The sequence below is a fragment of the Malus domestica genome, chromosome 15 (assembly GCF_042453785.1).
Source record: "Malus domestica chromosome 15, GDT2T_hap1".
Lineage (NCBI taxonomy): Eukaryota > Viridiplantae > Streptophyta > Magnoliopsida > Rosales > Rosaceae > Malus > Malus domestica.
Window position 1 is genome coordinate 14,526,971 of NC_091675.1, and position 20,131 is coordinate 14,547,101.

General features: G+C 39.4%; 1 long non-coding RNA gene across 1 annotated transcript; it reads right to left on the minus strand.

Moving 5' to 3' along the window:
* Nucleotides 1–1,590: 1,590 nt before the first annotated feature.
* On the minus strand, nt 1,591–3,445 carry LOC103400511 (uncharacterized). Its single transcript, XR_523773.4, has 2 exons — nt 3,197–3,445; nt 1,591–1,724 (listed from the first exon to the last, which is right to left on the minus strand). It is a non-coding gene; the product is annotated as an uncharacterized lncRNA (long non-coding RNA).
* Between the last annotated feature and the right edge of the window lie 16,686 nt (nt 3,446–20,131).

Sequence of the window (20,131 nt, forward strand, 5' to 3'; positions counted from 1 at the left end):
CTGAAGCAAAATAAACCCTTTTTCAGCCAAGGCTTAGGCCATGTGCCTATGAGTGAAGTGATAAATGACAGAGACTAACCCATTATCAGCCAAAAAGCACTTTCTAGTGGCATTACAAGTAAATAGATGATGACTTACTGCCCCCCGAGAGCCATTGGCCAAGAATGAAGCCAAAGCAGTCGGGCCAAATTGACTGTAAAAGCCTAGAGAAGTATAAGAGACAATGACACTCAACCAATCAAACAAACAACATACAAACTCTGCTCTAAAGCCATACTTGCACCCAGAAAGTTGTAACTCATTCATATTCAGTCCTTTTAGCTACAGCATACAGTTCCATTAGAAAAGCTATCTTTTGTCTAGTGTAAAGGCTCTGCTAACTTCCCTTAGTGGTTTAGTATCGATTCTCTCGTGTAAAACCTATTTGTCATCTATCCCTTTTAGCGCACAACCTTTGTAAACTCAAAGAAAAGTGGCTGCAAGATGTTCAACCTTGTCTGACAAGGTGGAATCTTGCCCGAGTTTCTTTGCTTGTACTTTCAGTTAGTAGATCTATCGCGTAATGTACTTTTCAGTATGTATTCAAGTTATTTCTAACTATTTTCTACTTAAGAGATTCATTTATACTCAGATTTGGTAAGTTAATGAACTTGTTCTCATTAAAGTAAACTTGGATCAAGAAAATGGTTTAAGGGGACCTAAACTCCCTTCGTTTCGGACATATAAGATTATGGACTAAAAGTCCTTATTTACATGGCAAGAAAAAGAACTTAATGCAGACTTAACCCATTTGCGACTATCCTTTGATAATGAGAAGTTTAAGTAACTTGGGATGCAAGTAATTGACTTAAATTACATCTATCGAACATCTATTATACTAAGATAACAGTGGCATGCCGAGATACTTGTTAGTTTTGATTGCGAGCCTCAAGACCTACACCTAAAGACCTCACAAAGGCACATTTCAAACTAACCACTGACCCATCTTGCAGCACACCCAGTAGCAAGAGCTCGCCCGACAACCAACCAAGTGCCAACGCCCCTGAGGAGCTGTGCGAGGGGAAATCCTTGCCTCGAACAATATCTATTTGTTAATGTGTTGTCTATGTGCTTTTTATATTTAAGCGATAGCGGGTGGAAGAAAACCGAAACTAGAATCTCGATTATGCACGAGGAGTTTTTTTTTAACGCTTTGATCTACAAAATCTTTTGTCAATGTATTGTGTTTTATTTGAACTAGATGTGGGAAATGAGTTGTACAAAATAAAACAGTCGAACGAACTTTTAGTTACATGCAATGCATGGTTTGTTGAACATTCCCATTGCACTAGCTGGTTCCAAAAAGAAAACCGATAATTATGTAGAGACCCATGATGTTGCTGTTGCTGTTGCTGTTTGCATCATGACTCATGTACGATCCAAATTCTTTGGAATTCAGAGCAGCATTGATTCGGCATGTGATTGTCATGGGCTTATACAACATGAGAAATATTTTGTGATGCCCTGAACCCGAGGTTGGTGGAAAAATAACTCTGAATCCCAAACGTGAGCTAAAAACTAAATAAATAAAATAAAACTGAAATAACGGAATGAAAAATAAAATTCCTCTTATAAAAAGAAATCCATAATTCTTTACAAGGCTAAAAATAAATAAATACAATACTAGCCTCACATCTAATTCGTTCTCATCCCATCTATCCTCTTAGACTGTTTAGTTTGTAAACCTGCATAACAAGAGATGGGTGAGCTTCAACAACTCAGTAGGGACATAACCTTATCACAGTAAATTAACAATATTAAATTACGTGTTATTAAAATCATGTAATCAAGTACCAAATCATTATCAATAACAATGCATGAGTGCAATGCAATACTCTTCATCTCTATCTGTTAATTCATATAATAAAACACGCGGACCTGCACGTCCCATACCGTTCATTTTACCTCTGCAATGGTGGTTCAAATGTTTTAATATACAAATTAACCTCCTGTAACTCAATCATCCTAATTTTCCCTTTTGTTAGTCATCTTGCCAAAACCCTTCGTCGCCAATCCCGAATTACCCAAAAGAAACTGTGCACTGTGGGCTCGCCTGAAACTTGGTACCTACTAAGAGTTTGACTCAACTACACAAAAGATATTTCCAACTACCCTCATTTCCATAATTCCTTCCTCAACACCGAACTTCTAACTATTCTCACACATGAGTGATGCACAAATAATCTCATTTCATCATTCCCATGTACCAGACCATATTCTCAGTGAATAGCATTTTACCAATACTTTCATAACCAATAACAAGTATACACCTAAGATAAACATTTATTCAATGAGCATCAGATCACATTAACCAACCAATAAGATTGATAATGATAATATCACACTTCACGAAATTTAATAAAGCCAATCTCTGTAAGTCTGCCGTATTTCCTCTACCTGAAGTCCAAAGCAAGCAAACAATGTCCCTTACCAACACCTCGATTAAACACAACCATCATGGTAACTAGAGTCCCTGATCCAACAAATAAACTATATCACTATATAATCCCTATATCTAACAACCAATAGAAACTCCTTTATTTTAGAATTCCAATATTAGGCTTAACATCACCTTATCTCAGTTGGACCCTTAAAACATTTTTCTTTCTTATTTGGGGCCTAAAAAATTTCTCAATTATATACATGCTGCCTTGTTGGAAAAGCAGCAAGCATCTGCCCCCAAAACAATTATAAAATCACAGTTTTGTCCCAAGCCTTCGGGTAATAACAAAACTACCCCTAACTTTCAGAGAACTGTAAAATGGCCCAAAATCTGAAACTTATATTTCAGTTTGATCCCTGCAGCGTGAATAGTGATATTCATGGCTATTTTCCAGATTGGTTCCTCCTGTCTTTCAATCCAAAACCTGTCCAAACCCATTTATCATGATCTCTAAGTACCAAATCACCATTCAAGTTCACCAAGTTCCCTTAATTTCGTAACAGCCACAAAATATCAAGGTTTAAAAACCATGAAATAATTCTAGGGTTTGCAGCAGCTAGCCCATATAGAAATTAACCTCAATTCGTTCAATTAAGCTTCCAATAAGCTTAATCCACCATAAACAACATTTAAATTTAAAGATTAAAGCTTGTGTAGGAATAAATCCCAAAAATGGCAGCTTTCAAAATCTGCAGTAAATCCATAAATTATTACCTGAGATTTGTAGTACTCTTCCCCACCAAAGCGGAATCAAATTCGGACTTCCAAATCAAAAGTTAAGAGAAAGATGGTGTTTGGTTGAGACAAAGAGATGAAGCTCATTGCTTCCTCTTTGCGGCTTTCGATCCAATATACAGGTGCACCTGCACCGTTTTCTTCATTTGTGGTCCAATGTCCATGCCACGTTTCAACGTAATTCTATCTTCTTCTTAAGGTCCAACTAAAACCTGCCAAGTGGTAGACTTGGCACTTATTTAAGAACCCGGATCATATCCTTTTGCTGTCACCTTCAGGAGCTGTCACGTGGCTTGCCAGCCACACCTTTTTCTGTCACGTGGTGATTCGCCATTGGTCCAGCTTGTAAATTCAATTAAAACCTAAGCTCCGAAAAATCATCTGAAAGATTATACGAACTCGCAATGATGTTCACTACCTTCATATGAAAACCTTTTGAATAAATAAGCACAACATTTTTTTCCAAATATTTCTCTTATTCGATAATTAATTCTTGGGATATTACATATTTGGGGTGTGTTATCCACACATCCATTTTTACTTTTCAAACACCCCTTATTAATTTCTACCCTTTGATCTTCTTCAATTCACCCGATCCAACGACCGAAACTTAGAAGAGTGTGTGAGAAGTAAAAAAGGGTGTGTGGATATCACGCCCCTACATATTTATATATAGAGTAAACAATAGATTTTCCTCTTGAATTTTCATTTAACTTTCGATTTATTCCATAAACTTTGACATTGAAATATCAAGGACTTAAACTAATTTTTTTAGGCGATTTTCCCCTACCACTAGTTTTTCATTGATTCCATTAAATTAACGTTATATATTATCACATGACTCTCATTTGAGAACAAAAACGTCACTTCATTAGATCTTTAGACACAAAAACTATATAATAACATATTTCCATAGGTTAACATTTTATAATCTAGGGTTTTCATTTATTTGAATGAACTAAGCGACCGAACTACCACGTTGTGCACATGTTTTCATTGAACAGAAATTTGGATGAAATGAATGAAAAACTAATAGCATGGGAAAAGTGGCCAAAACATTAGTTTAAGTCCTTGATTTTCCAATTTAAAAGTTTAGGGATAGATCGAAAGTTAGGTGAAAGTTCAGGGGGGTCGACAGTTTATTCTTTATATATAATGGTTGAGTCCTTTTGATGCAAATTAAACTAGCAATAAACCAACACAGTGATATGAAGTAGTCACCAAACCATTATATATAATTTAGGAGAAGAAAGTTTCGAAGCCGGGACGCATGGAGAGTCACTAAACAATACATACTCTCCCATATTACTTTTTAAGAAATAATTTGCACACTTGTTTTGTCATTTAGAATCCTTCTAATTATTGGATTGTAATAATAAAATTACAATTAACAAATAAAAATAGGGAACTTTAACGAAAAGTGTCACATCCCGGCTCAGGCCCCTACCATATCCCAGGCTCGATTTCACCATAGCATGATATTGTTCGCTTTGGGCCCTGACTATGCCTTCACGATTTTGTTTTTGGGAACTCACATGAGAACTTTCCAGTAGGTCACCCATCATTGGATTTCTCTCGCGCGAACTTGCTTAACTTCGAAGTTTTGATGAAACCCGAAGCCAATGAGCTCCCAAAATGCCTCGTGCTAGGTAGAGATGAGAATATACATATAAGGCATAGAGGATCCACTCTCCTGAGCGATGTGGGATGTTACAATCTATCTCCCTTTAGGGGCCCGACGAGGCACACTCTCGGCCAGAGATTAGCTTTGATACCAAATTATCACATCCCGGCCCGAGCCCTCACCATATCTCGGGCTCGACTCTACCATATCACAATATTGTCCACTTTGGGCCCCGACCATGCTTTCACGGTTTTGTTTCTGAAAACTCATACGAGAACTTCCCAGTGGGTCACCCATCATGAGATTGCTATAGCGCGAACTCGCTTAACTTCAGAGTTCCAATGGAACCTGAAGCCAGTGAGCTCCCAAAAGGTCTCGTGCTAGGTAGAGATGAGAATATACATATAAGGCATAGAGGATCCACTCCCTTGGGTAATGTGGGATGTTACCAAAAGTTCCTGGTACTGTTTACTTTAACGAAAAACCATATTTTTACATTAAAAAGTCAATCATGGTACTATTCACTTTACCCTTTATTTTATTCTTATTTTCAAGTCATTTTCATTAGTTTTCTTATAAAAATAAGAGAATAAGTGCATAAGACAAAACTAGAGGGTTGAAATCATTTGTTTGTTTTTGTTCGGTCATTGGGCTTCTTTTATTATTACCAACAAACAAATTTACAAGAAAGAGTCCAAATACAATATGCACATAAAAGAGATATAGACCTCCACAGTACAGTAAAAAAAGCCCAACAGAAAGCTAAGAGCAAAAAACAAACAAGCAACAAAAAAAACCGTAAAAGCATGCAGTCGTCGTTGATGCCATTGGAAGGACCCCAACCGCAAAGCTTAAACCCATCGCCAGAAACAATGCCAAATAGAGACCCCGAAGTGGAGAAATAGAAGATGCTGACATCTTTCAAAGAGCACCACGCAGATCTGCAACAGAAACCGACAGAAGCTCGTAGGAACCAACCCACGAGCAACAGTGCCAACAAGGCACACAACGGGAAGAAGGTAGTGGGAACACCCAAGCGATGAGGAAACTCGAAGCTCTACGTACCTTCCCAGGAAATTGCGAAAAATTGTAGTGTTGAGGAGTTGATGCAGACACAGATGGAAGGATCAATGAAGGATAGAGGCAAATGGAAAGGATTGGGAACAGAGGGTGGGGAATCATGGAGGTGGAGGGAAGGGTAAATCGAAGAGAGGCCCACTGGGTAGTAAAATCAAAATATGGTAAAGAGGGTTGAACCAGCAAAAGGGTAGCGGAAAACGCAAACAGAAAGAGACGGAAAGAAAAGGAAAAAAGGAAGAAGATAAGCAAGAGTCTACCACCAACCCTAGCCAGAGCTAGGATCGGCAGCTGTGACGTCGACGACGGAGAAGGATGTACACTCACAACCCGGTGAGAAAGCTCTCAAGAAGAGAGAAAGGCTCACACCCCGGTGAGAATATATTCATTTGTTTGTTTTTGTTTCTCTCATATTGTTTTACATCATGCAATTCTAGCCAAGTGAAATGTGGTCGTAATTAATGTTAGGATGCTTAAAGCTTGTTGAGTTACTATTCATGTTTGATTGGAAAACAAACAAAAGTAGGGGTGGGCACGGTGCAGTTCGGTGCAGTTCCACCCCTAAACCAGAACCGGAATCTTAAAATATTAACGGTTCGGTGCGGTACGGTTTTGATTAAATTTATCACTAGAATCGTACGGTTCGGTCTACACCGGTTCTGATTCGGTTCTTGCCGGTTTACGGTTTTGAATATTAAATTATTTGAACACTAAATCATCATGCATTCAAATACATGTAACATCTTCTAAAACTGTTTATATAAAGTTGCATACAACACATATCCTTTTTAATGCAAATGTCTTTGGTCAGTGGCACCAAGTCAACAAGCAGCAAAAACAAAAATCAAACAAGAAGCAAGTAGCTCTTGATATTGGCAGCAACAAGCAACAACTCCTGATATTGGCAACAACAAGCAGCAAAAACAAAAATCCAAATATCATTGGCAATGGCAGATTCTTTTTCAAACAACAACTCGTGTACATTATCAAACAACATATAATCAAATCAACATATTTCAGACAACATATAATTACTTACAAATATGTTCTAAGAGCAATTGGTAGACAAAGTTTTGAGCACCATGTAATTTGTATTCATTACACTAGCTATATAAAACATGATCTCAAACAATTTAACTATCCCATATGATCTCTTTCATGTATCAGTTAATTATATATCTTATTCATTGAACTCAAAATTATATATCTTATAGCTCAGATTGGATCGTCATCCCCAAACAAACAAAACCCAAATTCAAGACAAAGTTTGTCATTCACATACATATTGAAATTGATCCACAAACTGATCCACAAGCAACATCAATTAGAAATCCACATAAGCAAAGCCGTATAAAACCCGAATACAAAACTTAGAGCAGATTTTAACAATAGAACAAAAGAATAACACTCACATAGCAAATGAAGAAAGATTAGTTGAGAAGTCACATGACTAGGTACATGGGAGCCTCCAAATGATCTAACTGCATCTAGTAACCCACATAAAAAATATCTCAGATATCCGGTCAAACAATCGCATAACAAGTTACAAATCATTAAACAAAATACCAACAAATCCAATTCACAGTTTTTATCTTGAAGTTTCGGTTTTTCTCCTTCTACTCATGTGACTGATAATATCTGTTTGTGATTAACAGGCTGGATGTGTATATCCATGATTATCTAGTGAAGCGGGATTTAAAAGCCTCTGCACAAGCTTTCTAAGCAGAAGGAAAAGTATCCTCAGATCCCATTGGGAAGCACATAAATGTTGACCTAAGGGGTACAAAAATATTTGAGTAATGGAAATTATCTTTCTTATTACTTTTTAAATGAGTTTTTTTTTTTACTTTGCTGAACAGCCTGAACTTGCATTTTGATTTTGCTTTTGGCTATTATTAATGGTTGAGAAATGGGTTTTACAGAATGATGGTCGGTTTTCTGGGATATATTCATTGCTATGACTAATGAGAAGCATTCAGAGGTGCATCATCTTACATTGAGAATGGAAAACCAGTGGAACTCAACCATATTCCTAATCTCAAATATGAGAAAAGATAGAGAAAATACCAACGAGGGAGGACAAAGGACGAAAAGACAAAGAGTTGTGAGCTGTCCCGGAAGAGGGATGATGAGGGCCGTCGTAGAAAGTGGAGGTTGTGGCTTCCTGAGGATCGCTGATATTTTGGATGAGAGGTTGTGAAGAGTGACTCAGTGAGGGTCGGCTGTGAAATGGGAGAATGGGGTGTGAGGGTGAGGCCGTGTGAGTGAGGTGAAGGTGAGGTGAGTGAGTGAGAGTGAAACCTAATTGGGATGGGATCATATGCTTTGCAACTTGGTGAAACTATTTTTTCAACCTATTATACCATGACATGTGTGCATATATATAATAATTTATTTATTATTAATAAAACGGTTCAGTTCGGTTCCGACCGGTTCTTGTACATTCGAAACCAGAACCGGAACAGGTTTGAACGGTTTGGTTCAGTTTTTTACTCAAAGTTGAATTTTCCGGTCAACACGGTTCTTTTCGGTTTTTTTTCATACGGTTCGATTCGGTTTTGCGGTTTAGCGGTTTTTATGCCCACCCCTAAACAAAAGGATCCAAAACAATGGACAATATTATTCTTCTGTTGAATTTTAATTTCTTCTTTTTTACCTACTAGATTTGTCACATTTTGTGTTTTGTTTTAATTTCAGTTGCATTTCAAACGTTATGTAATTAATATCACAATGTTTAATTATTTGAGTTACTAACCCTTCTTTGTGAAAAAGTGACAAAATTACTTTGCTTAAAATGAAAATGCTATTCTTACTATCTATTTATAACATGATTTGTATCTGATATCTAATAGAGATGAAGTCCACGTATGTTGTGAATCCTATCTCTATTAGAGGAATGATACAAATAATGCTACAAATAAATGATAAGTATAATACAACCACAACAAGTGGCTTAGTTGTAAGAGCCTGGATTGCGGTTCTCTAATAAACAAAAAAATATTGGAGGTCCCAGATTCAATGTTCCGAGCTGGTGAATCTGATAAGTGAAATACTTTGCTTAAAATGACAATTAACATTTTTTTTAAAGAAGAGAGAAGAAACATTTTGAATCATATATATCACGTGCTTAATTATCCCAAATGCCTTATTATTATTGAGCTCTGGATTAAGCTAATGGCAGATGCCATGTCGCTCTTTGGGCTCTTTTTGTTGTGTTTATCCACACCAGGTTTTGATTTAAAATTAATCAAGAAATGGACATATTAATCTAGTTACATAGTCTCCAAGGGACAGGTGTCACCCTCTTGTTCATGCTCTAGCCTATACAAAGCCTCCCCATACATTTTGTCCACTAAAACTAATCAAAACTTTGGACAACAAGTATATTCCCATAGTTGAGCCCATCATAGCATCTAGTTAGTGACAATGTCTTTTGTTGATGCACAAAATCAGTGGGCACTTTGGTACAACAGAAAATGTTAAGTTTGTGACCTTCGCTAGATTGCTCCGGTCATTAGTGTGGATAAGTATGTAAATGGATAGAGACATGGAAGCAAACACAAGATGTACGTGGTTCACCCAGATTGGCTACGTCCATGGAGTAGAGGAGTTCTCATTAATTGTGAAGGGTTTACACAAGTACATAGGTTCAAGCTCTTCTTTAGTGAGTACTAGTGAATGATTTAGTACAAATGACATTAGGAAATATTGTGAGAGAATGATCTCTATTTATAGAAGAGAGTTTCAAGTTTCATTCTGACATTGACACGTGTCGTGTTATGATTGGCTTCTGCTGTTGACACGTGTCGCGCTATGATTGGCTTCTGATGTCGACACGTGTCGCACTGTGATTGGCCTCCTGGTTGGAGGGAAACTCTTCTGGGTCCTTGACGGTATAACGTTGACCGGTGCTCAGTAGTTTCGGGATTGGTCAAGTATGGTACAAACAGTGCTCCCATAAGTTCCCGAGTGAGGGAAGCTCATCGGTTGAGGACTTGCAAGATCCAAGCCATTGAGTAATCACGAAACTTCTAAGTACCAAAGTGTGGTACCATTTTCACTTGTCTTATCTGTCTCATACGTAGATGTGGCATCTTTTCTGGAAGTACTTTTCCTCCATCCAGGGGTGTTATCTTTAACCGATGAAGATGCACAAGGTAATGTATCAATTTCACTTGAAGCTTACTTGTAGTTTCGGGCTTGGTCAAGTGCAATACAAACCCTATAGTAGGAGTCCCCTAAGTCGCCGAGCTAGGAGGTTTGCTGAAGGAGGTAATAGATAAGGTAAGCAATCAGACTTCCAAGCAACCAACCTGGATCGGAGGTTCGACTTCGGCTTTCAGTTGATTGTTCTCATTCTCCTTATGTCGTAAATAGCACCAAGGATAAGGAGAAGCAAATGAAGAAGAGATGATATGAGATACTTTTGCTTTTGAAGAGTAACTTTCCACAGGCTTATTCTTGAACTGGGCTGGAGGGTTTTCTGGTTTCCTCCAGAGTATAAGGCCGACTCAAGAATTTGAGGGTCAAAACATGTCCATCAAATCTAGAGTACGTTCGACCCTGATGATATGGGATACTTTTGCTTTTGACAAACTAGTGGATGTATCGGCACGTGTTCTGTTACGCTTGTCTCCACATGCTTCTTTGTATCCTTCTCATATGGTAGGAGTCCCCCAAGTTTCTGGTCAATGAAGTTGACGAATGAGGCATTTCCTTTCTAAGTGGTAGCCCAAAACTCCTTCTTCATAGATATTTGTTATGAAAGTTGTTAGGCCCCCCAATTTTTTTTTCCGAAATTTTTTTTTCGAATTTTTGAATTTTTGAATTTCCAAATTTTTGAATTTTCGAATTTTCGAATATATATATATATATATATTTTTTAAAGCTTTGTATGTGAAGCTTTGGTGTTGAAGCTTTGTAGGTGAAGCTTTGAGGTTAAAGCTTTGTTGGGCACCATGAATTGATTTAGCTTCACACTATCTTGATCAAGATAGTGTGAAGCTTTTGTAGGTGAAACTTTTGTGTTGAAGTTTTGTAGGTGAAGCTTTTGTGGGTCAAGCTTTTGTAGGTGAAGCTTTTGTGGGTCAAACTTTTGTAGGTCAAGCTTTTGTGGGTCAAGCTTTTATGGGTGAAGCTTTTGTGGGTCAAGCTTTTGTGGGTCAAGCTTTGTTGGGCACCATGAATTGATTTTGCTTCACACTATCTTGATCAAGATAGTATAAAGCTTTTGTACGTGAAGCTTTTGTGGGTCAAGCTTTGTTGGGCACCATGAATTGATTTTGCTTCACACTATCTTAATCAAGATAGTGTGAAGCTTTTGTAGGTGAAGCTTTGGAGTTGAAGCTTTCGTTGGGTACTATGAATTGATTTTGCTTCACACTATCTTGATCAAGATAGTGTGAAGCTTTTGAGAATTTGTAGTTGTCCTCCATTGATGAAGCTTTGTTGAATTTCCTTTTTTTTTTCTTTTTTTTTTTGGGAAACTAGAAATTTGAAAATGTGGGAGAGACAACATATACAAGTTTTGCTTCCACACTGTTGAGCAAGAGATTGTGATGCAAGCCACACATTGTAGTAGTCGAAGTTTTGGATGAACCATATAAATTGAATTTACTTCGAACAGTCTTGAATTTGCTTCGAATATTTGAGAATTGTAGTTGCGCTCCATTGATGAAGCTTTTGTTGACACCATAAATTGGTTTTGCTTCACACTGTCTTGATCAAGAGTGTGTGAAGCTTTTGAGAATTATGGTTGAACTCATTTGATGAAGCTCTTGTTGGCACCATAAATTGGTTTTGCTTCACACTGGCTTGATTAAGAGTGTGTGAAGCTTTTGAGAATTGTTGTTGAACTCCTTTGATGAAGCTCTTGTTGGCACCATAAATTAGTTTTGCTTCACACTGTCTTGATCAAGAATATGTGAAGCTTTTGAGAATTATGGTTGCCCTCCATTGATGAAGCTCTTGTTGGCACCATAAATTGGTTTTGCTTCACACTGTCTTGATCAAGAGTGTGTGAAGCTTTTGAGAATTGTGGTTGCCCTCTATTGATGAAGCTCTTGTTGGCACCATAAATTGGTTTTGCTTCACACTGTCTTGATCAAGAGTGTGTGAAGTTTTTGAGAATTGTGGTTGAACTCCTTTGATGAAGCTCTTGTTGGCACCATAAATTGGTTTTGCTTCACACTGTCTTGATCAAGAGTGTGTGAAGCTTTTGAGAATTGTGGTTGCCCTCCATTGATGAAGCTCTTGTTGGCACCATAAATTAGTTTTGCTTCACACTGTCTTGATTAAGAGTGTGTGAAGCTTTTGAGAATTATGGTTGCCCTCCATTGATGAAGCTCTTGTTGGCACCATAAATTGATTTTGCTTCACACTGTCTTGATCAAGAGTGTGTGAAGATTTTGAGAATTGTGGTTGCCCTCCATTGATGAAGCTCTTGTTGGCACCATAAATTGGTTTTGCTTCATATTGTCTTGATCAAGAGTGTGTGAAGCTTTTGAGAATTGTGGTTGAACTCCTTTGATGAAGCTCTTGTTGGCACCATAAATTGGTTTTGCTTCACACTGTCTTGATCAAGAGTGTGTGAAGCTTTCTACGAGTTGTAGTGTTTGCATTGTTACAGAGGGGAAATGTTTGAAGCAGATGCAAGAGTGCTAAATAGCTTGATCTTCGTATGCCATGCACTGAAGTTGTTGTTGGCTTGCAATAAGACTTTGTTGGTGACTATAACTCTTATTGGGCATAAGTGTTCCCCTAGTTGAGTTGTCAAGCTTGAAGGTTTTTGATTATTTGTGAATGGTAGGACTTACACATGTACAAGTTGTACCACTCATTTTCTGGTAGGTAGAATGAATGGTGAGTTGCTTTCATCACTTGGTTGGTGGTACGAAGGTGAGTTCCTTCTTCCCCTGGTTGGTGGCATGAATGGCAAGTTGCCAAATGATATTAGAGTACGAGTTGTACATTTCATCACCTGGTTGGTGGCATGAAGATGAGTTCCTTCTTCACCTGGTTGGTGGCCTGAATGGCAAGTTGCCAAATGATATTAGAGTACGAGTTGTACATTTCATCACCTGGTTAGTGGCATGAAGGAGAGTACGAGTTGTACATTTCATCACCTGGTTGGTGGCATGAATAGCAATTTGCCAAATGATATTAGAGTACGGGTTGTACATTTCATCACCTGGTTGGTAGCATGAAGGAGAGTACGGGTTGTACATTTTATCACTTGGTTGGTGGCATGAAGATGAGTTCATTCTTCACATTTCATCACCTGGTTGGTGAGAATAAAGGCAAGGTGTTTAGGCACATTGTAGCAAGTGTCGAATGACACAAAATATGTTGAACCCTTTCAAAGAACAGTTGGCTTATGTATGAATGTGTTGGAATGTATGATTGAATGAATGTGCTGTGAAGCTGTTCATTTATTTGTATAGTCTTGTTGACATATACTTAGACTTTGAACCCGAGTGTTTCATTGCTAGGAATGTATGAGGAGTAGGATCAAGTTGTCTAAATCACCTCTTTATTGAATTCATGCCAAATAGTATTCGTTACATAGGATGTCAAACGGCTGAAGCTTAACACTTGTACAATGTGAGTTTACTTGTAATAGTACTTCAAGCGATCAGCATTCCATGGATGGCCAAGGGTTTTGCCATCGGAGCTTCTAAGCTTGTAGGATCCAGGTCGACTGATGCCAACAACTTCAAACGGTCCATCCTAGTTTGGACTAAGTGTTCATTCACTCGGGACTCTGTCGCAGAGTAATCTTTTCTTCAATACCCAGTCCCCCACTTTGAAAGGACGAGGTTTGACCCTTGAGTCATAGTAGTTGGAGATGTGCTGCTTGTAGGTGACATTCCTCAAGTGAGCTTGGTTTCTGTGTTCCTCGACTAGATCTAAGTTGAGGGTAAGTTGTTTGTCATTTTCCCTTTGCACGTAGTTCTGGACTCAGAACGTTGCTTGCTCAAGCTCAACTGGGACAACTGCCTCTGTACCAAAGGCAAGTGAGAATGGGGTTTCTCCTGTTGATGTCCGATACGAAGTGCGGTATGACCAAACAACTTGGGGTACAAATTCTAGCCAACAACCTTTAGCCTTGTCCAAGCTGGTTTTCAAAGTTCGCTTGATTATTTTGTTGATGGCTTCAACTTGTCCATTAGATTGAGGATGAGCTGGGGAGGCAAAACATAAGTTGATGTTGAACTTAGAGCAGAACATCCTGAACTTATTGTTGTCGAACTATCGCTCGTTGTCAGTGACTATCGCATTGGGAATGCCAAATCTGCAAATGATGTTCTTCCATACAAAGTCTTCTATTTTTGCCTCAGTAATGGTTGCCAAGGGTTCTACTTCGGCCCACTTTGTGAAGTAGTCAACTGCAACGATTGCATAGCAAACTTTGCCCTTCCCTGCAGGCATTGGGCTGATCAAATCAAGTCCCCATTGGGCGAAGGGCTAAGGGCTGATCATAGGAGTGAGCGGCTCGGGAGGGGAGTGAGGAATAGTTGCGTAGCGTTGACACTTATCACATGAGTGGGATATTCTGATGGCAACTTGGTGGAGTGTTGGCCAGTAATATCCTTGGCGGAAAGCCTTGTGTGCTAGGGATCGAGATCCAGCATGATCTCCGCCGACTCCTTCATGTATTTCTCAAATGACAGTTTTCACCTTTGTGGGCATAAGGCATCTTAGGTATGGTAGGTTAAAACTCCGCTTGTAGAGTTGGTCATTAATGATCAAGTAACGGGTAGCCTTATATCGAATCTGCATAGCTTGGACTTTGTCATTTGGAAGGGTGCCATGAGCAAGGAATATATAAATCGGGGTAATCCAACTATCTCCTTGTTGTAAGTTGCACACTTCCGCAACCATGGTGCTTAGTGCTGCCAACAATTCAACCTGAATTTTTCTCCCAATCTTGTCTTCCATCGCTGAGGTGAGTCGAGCCAAAGCATCTGCATGACTGTTTGTCGCTCGAGGAATTTGGGTGATCTGATAGTGGAAGTGCTTGAGCAACAATTGTGTTTGTGCCAAATATGCTGCCATGGAGCTATCCTTAGCATCAAAGTTGTTGGTGACCTGGTTAACCACCAATTGGGTGTCACTGAAGATATCAATTTGTTTAACCCCAAGGTGTTTGGCCAAACGTAAGCCTACTAGGAGGGCTTCATATTCGGCCTCATTGTTCGATGCATTTAATTTGAAACGAAGAACATACTCCATCGCCACTTTGTCAGGGGTCATAAGGACTAGTCCTGCTCCACATCACTGTTGGTTGGACGAGCCATCAACATATAGGCTCCATGCTGGGGCTGTTGGTTTTATTTTCTGAGCTTCCAAGGGTAATGAAACCACTTCTTTAGGCGTAGAAACAATGTCAACATGATATGTGAAGTCGGCGATGAAGTATGCCACTGCTTGGCCCTTCTCAGTTGGCTTTAGTTGGTAGGAGATGTCAAACTCACCCAATGCTATCGCCCATTTGATCATTCGCCCGGAAGTGTCAGGACCTTGGAGTATCTGTCGAAGAGGATGATTGGTAAGCACGATGATGGAGTGTGCTTGGAAGTAAGGGCGAAGTTTTCGAGCAAACATGACCAATGCTAGAGCCAATTTCTCAATGTTGGAGTATCGTGTCTCCGCATCTTGTAAGGCCTTGCTAGCGTAGTAGACAGACCGTTCGACTTTACCATCATTTCGAATGAGAACAGAACTTACTACTGAAGCCGATACCGACAGATAGATAATGAGAGTGTCACCAACCTCAGGTTTAAAGAGCAAAAGGGCTTTACTCATGTAGTCTTTGAGGTTCTTGAATGCCTCAACACATTCATCAGTCCAAGTAATGTACTTCTTACTTCCCTTAAGTGCTTTAAAGAAAGGAGCACATCTGTCGGTGGCCTTAGAGATGAACCTAGTTAAGGCTGCCACCTTGCTAGTAAGGCTCTGGATGTCTTTTGAAGTTACCGGTTCCTTCATGTCAAGGATTGCTTTGATCTTCTCGAGATTAGCCTCAATGCCTCATTGGCTTATCATGAAGCCTAAGAATTTGCCAGAGCCTACGCCGAAGGCACATTTGTTAGGGTTCAACCTCATTCGATACCTCTTCAGAATGGTGAATGTTTCAGATAGGTTGGTGATGTGTTGGTCAGCATGTTTGCTCTTGACTAGCATATTATCAACGTAAACTTCCATGCTCTTCCCAATCTGTTCGGCGAACATTGAATTGACCAGTCTCTGATAAGTTGCTCCTGCATACTTTAGGCCGAAGGGCATGACTTTATAGCAATATAGTCCCCTGTCAGTAGTGAAGGCTGTGTATTCTTGGTCTGAAGGGTTCATGAGGATTTAGTTGTATCCTGAGTAAGCATTCATGAAGCTTAGGAGTTCACACCCTGCCTTAGAGTCTATAAGTCTGTCTATGAGAGGAAGAGGCAAGCTATCCTTCGAGCATCATTTGTTTAGGTCGGTATAATCGACACACATTCTTCACAAGACCTTTTGGAGCAGGAGACTTTCCTTGGTCGGATTCTTCTTAACAAGGACAACATTTTCTACCCACGTTGGATAATCGACTTCGCGGACGAAGCCTATGCCTTTGAGTTTTTCAACTTCTGCCTTCATTGCCTCGTACCGTTCAGCATCATAAGATCTTCATTTCTGTCTCACTGGCTTGGTCTTGCGGTCAATACTTAAGCGATGACAGATTACATCGGAAGAGATGCCTGGCATGTCCTCGTATGACCAGGCGAAGACCTCAGTGTTCTCTTGCAAAAAAGAGATTAATGCCAACCGAATGGGTGGTGACAAGGTGGTACCAATCTTCACCATGCGATCCGGATAATCTTTTGAGATAGAGACCTTTTCCAACTCTTCAGCGGGTTGTGTTTGCTAGGTGAAAGAGTCATCTCGAGGATCGTCGGGTTGACTGTTGCTACCGTGAAGTGAAGCGAAATATATAAGCACACAAATTAAACCCTCTTTTTATCAATTGTAGCAAAGTATGTAAGTAGGGATCATTCTAGGCCGGGGATTATGAGGGATTGCTAAATCACTTGAAAACTGACTCAAATCGTAAAAACAAAGTTTAAAACACTAAACTAGACTCAAAGAATGCAAAACTAAACTCTAAAACACTAAAACAAACCAAAAGACTCAAAACTGCCCAGAAGCACTCAAAACTGCCTTAAAAACACAATCTGGGCAGTTTTGAACACAAAACACAATTTGGACGAAAATAGGTTATAACTTGACTCAAGACACTTAAAAACACAAACTAAATTGATTTCTAACTAAGACGACTCAACAAAATAAAGGGGGATTTGGTTTTGACGAAAATTGAAAACAAACATAAACTTTGTAAACTAAACAGATTTTAAAACGAATTTGATAAAAGTGAATGGATGGAAAGCTAGCTAAGGGGTTCTTCTCCACACATGTCACACTTGCATACAAAACGATTTCCAATTGCTTCTCAATAAACCATGAATTCCCAACGCCCCAGATTAACCGTGAATGCACTAATTAACCCTCAGATTTTCCTAAAGTTATCGAATTGGATGAATTGCATACGACAACCCAAAGCATTCCTCACAAGTTCCCTGCATGAATTGCATAACAAAGATACAAGCAAAGATCATTAAGTTTTATGAAAATCATAAGCATTGGCGAGACACTTGTTACTATGAATTGCATGAAATTTATGCCAAGAATTTAGTTAACACGATTGTGATCAACAACCTTTATTACTTTTGAATATAAGTTCGTAACGATTAGGTGAAATTCCCTTATATCCTAGCATCAAACTTATGCATAAAAATTAAGTGTGCATTCTCAACCAACACACACAAATCAGTTTTAATTCATATAGATAAGTAAATTGAATTCACAACTTATGAAACGCAATTAGAAGTAATCAAATCATATAGCAAGCATAAACATGGTTTCGAATCCCCCCCTAGCCAAGGGGGGTTTAGTTTCTCATACGCACAAAGCAAAGATAAATAAGTTTAAACATTGAAATCCAAGGAAAGAAAACACCTAGATACTCCAACTTGGACAACAAGTGCATCCACGAAGTTCCTCCTTCCTCCTTGCTGCGGCAGAGAGTTTGTGGACAGGTTTTGGGTTATTAAATGGTCTAGAATGGATGGGGAAGAGTGTGGTAGTGGTTTGGGTTGATGGTTGGTGCGGCAAGGGATGATTTTTGGCTGGAATTAGAGAGAATGGTGGTGGAAGGCTGCGGCAAAGAGTGGGTGTCTGTTTCTGGCGTGAATGATGTATATGGGAGGTGGTAATTCAGCCAAGGGGTGAATGAGAGTATATATAGGCACTTAAAACCCTAGGGTAATCAGATATGGACTTGGATAACCCAAATCCACAAGGAAAAAGGCTTAGAAATCAGAATTCACAAGGAAAAAGGCCTAGGGGGTGCGGCAGATAAGGATAGGGTAGGATAAAGCTTCTAGAAAGCCTTGCAAGGCAAGAAAATAGGTTCTAGAAAGGGGGAAGTGCGGCAAGGATTAGGGGGAAAAGGATAAGGCTTCTAGAAACCCAAAACCAAGAGGAAATAAACCCTAACCCACGGCAAGGATAAGGAAATGCTCTCCAACCTTTCTTTGTGTCTTCCAGCGCTTAGGAACCTTCTAATGTCGTTGAAACTTAAGGCCATTTAGGTTTAGGAAAGATCAACCCAAAATAGCAACTTTTAGGCTTAAATTTCCTACTTCAAGTAGGAAACCTAGTTTGAGTAGGAATCTTCATTCTTCTAGGAATCCATCTTCAACTAGGAATCCCTTGTTAATTAGGAATCCTTCTTCAATTAGGACTCCTTCTTCAATTAGGACTCCTTAGACTAGGAATCCTCAAATCTTCAAATCTTCAATTTCGTCCAAACCTTTTGTTCCAAGCATGTGCTATTCAATCCAAGCTCACTTTTGCTCCAAAAAGCTCCAATTTGCATCTTTTTGTATAATATGCCCTTAAAACCTGAAAACACATGAAAATAGCTTAAAAGACTACTTTAACTAAGAAAACATAACGAAAATGCATAAGAACTAGCTAACTAAGGCGCATAAATATGCTTCTATCATGAAGATCCAAGTTGGCTTCGTCTAGGCTGGTCTTTATGACTTTGTCATGTATAGAAAGGGTTTCCTTGGGCACATGCAGGTGTTGTTGCTTGACCGAAGTGTTGTAACATGATCGTGCACTAAGTTGATCTCTTCTGATGTAACCATTGCCATAGAGGGTTGGAAATTTCATCAACAACATATGGGTGGATACCATAGCCTTGAGATCATTGATGCCTGTGCATCCGAAGATGACATTGTATGCCATTGGGCAATCAACCACCAGGAAGTTAGTGGTAATGGTAGTTGTGTAAGGGCATGTACCAATGGTGAAAGGTAAATGTATGCTCCCCAAAGGTTGCACGATATCACCGGAGAAGCTTATCAGAGGGGAAATTGAGCGGTTTAGCTACATTAAGTGCCCTGAAAGCTTCAGCAAACATGATATTGACCGAAGCCTCCATGTCTACCAGGATTTGTCATACTTCAAAGTTGGCTATGTGAGCTTCCACGATCAGTGGGTCGTTGTGAGGTTAGATGATACCTCTTTCTTCATCAGGGTAGAAACATATTGGATCCCAGTTAGGCTTTTGATACTTACCTTCCCTGATGTCTTCCACGTGAAACACTTGGTGGCCAGACCTTAAAGCTCGTTCACTATATTTCATGGCCCTGTTGGAAGATTTAGATATGGGTGTGCCACCACTTATGGAATATATCACATTTACCTGGCGTTGGTTACGGTTACCCCTTAGAGGGTGAAGGAGGAATTGATCAATTTTTCCTTCACGTGCCAAAGCTTCAATATGATCATGAAGGGTGATACACTTCTCGCCGTCATGGCCGGTATGCTAGTGATAGCAGCAAAACGTGCCCGTGTTCTTCGTGGGCTTGTAATCCGGGTGCCTCGGCTTTGGCTTTGGTATCAATTGTGCTATGCTGGGGTAAATGGCCAAGCATGTGGTGTTCCAATGTGTGTATGCCTCATACCTTGGGGTAGGGGTTGTCCTGACACGTGCTTGACCCACTATGTTGACTGCCTGGGGTCGGGGATTATCATGGCGATACTCTTGGTTATCACGGTAGTGTCCCTTACACTTTTTACTAAAATAAGACTAGTGAGGATGGAAA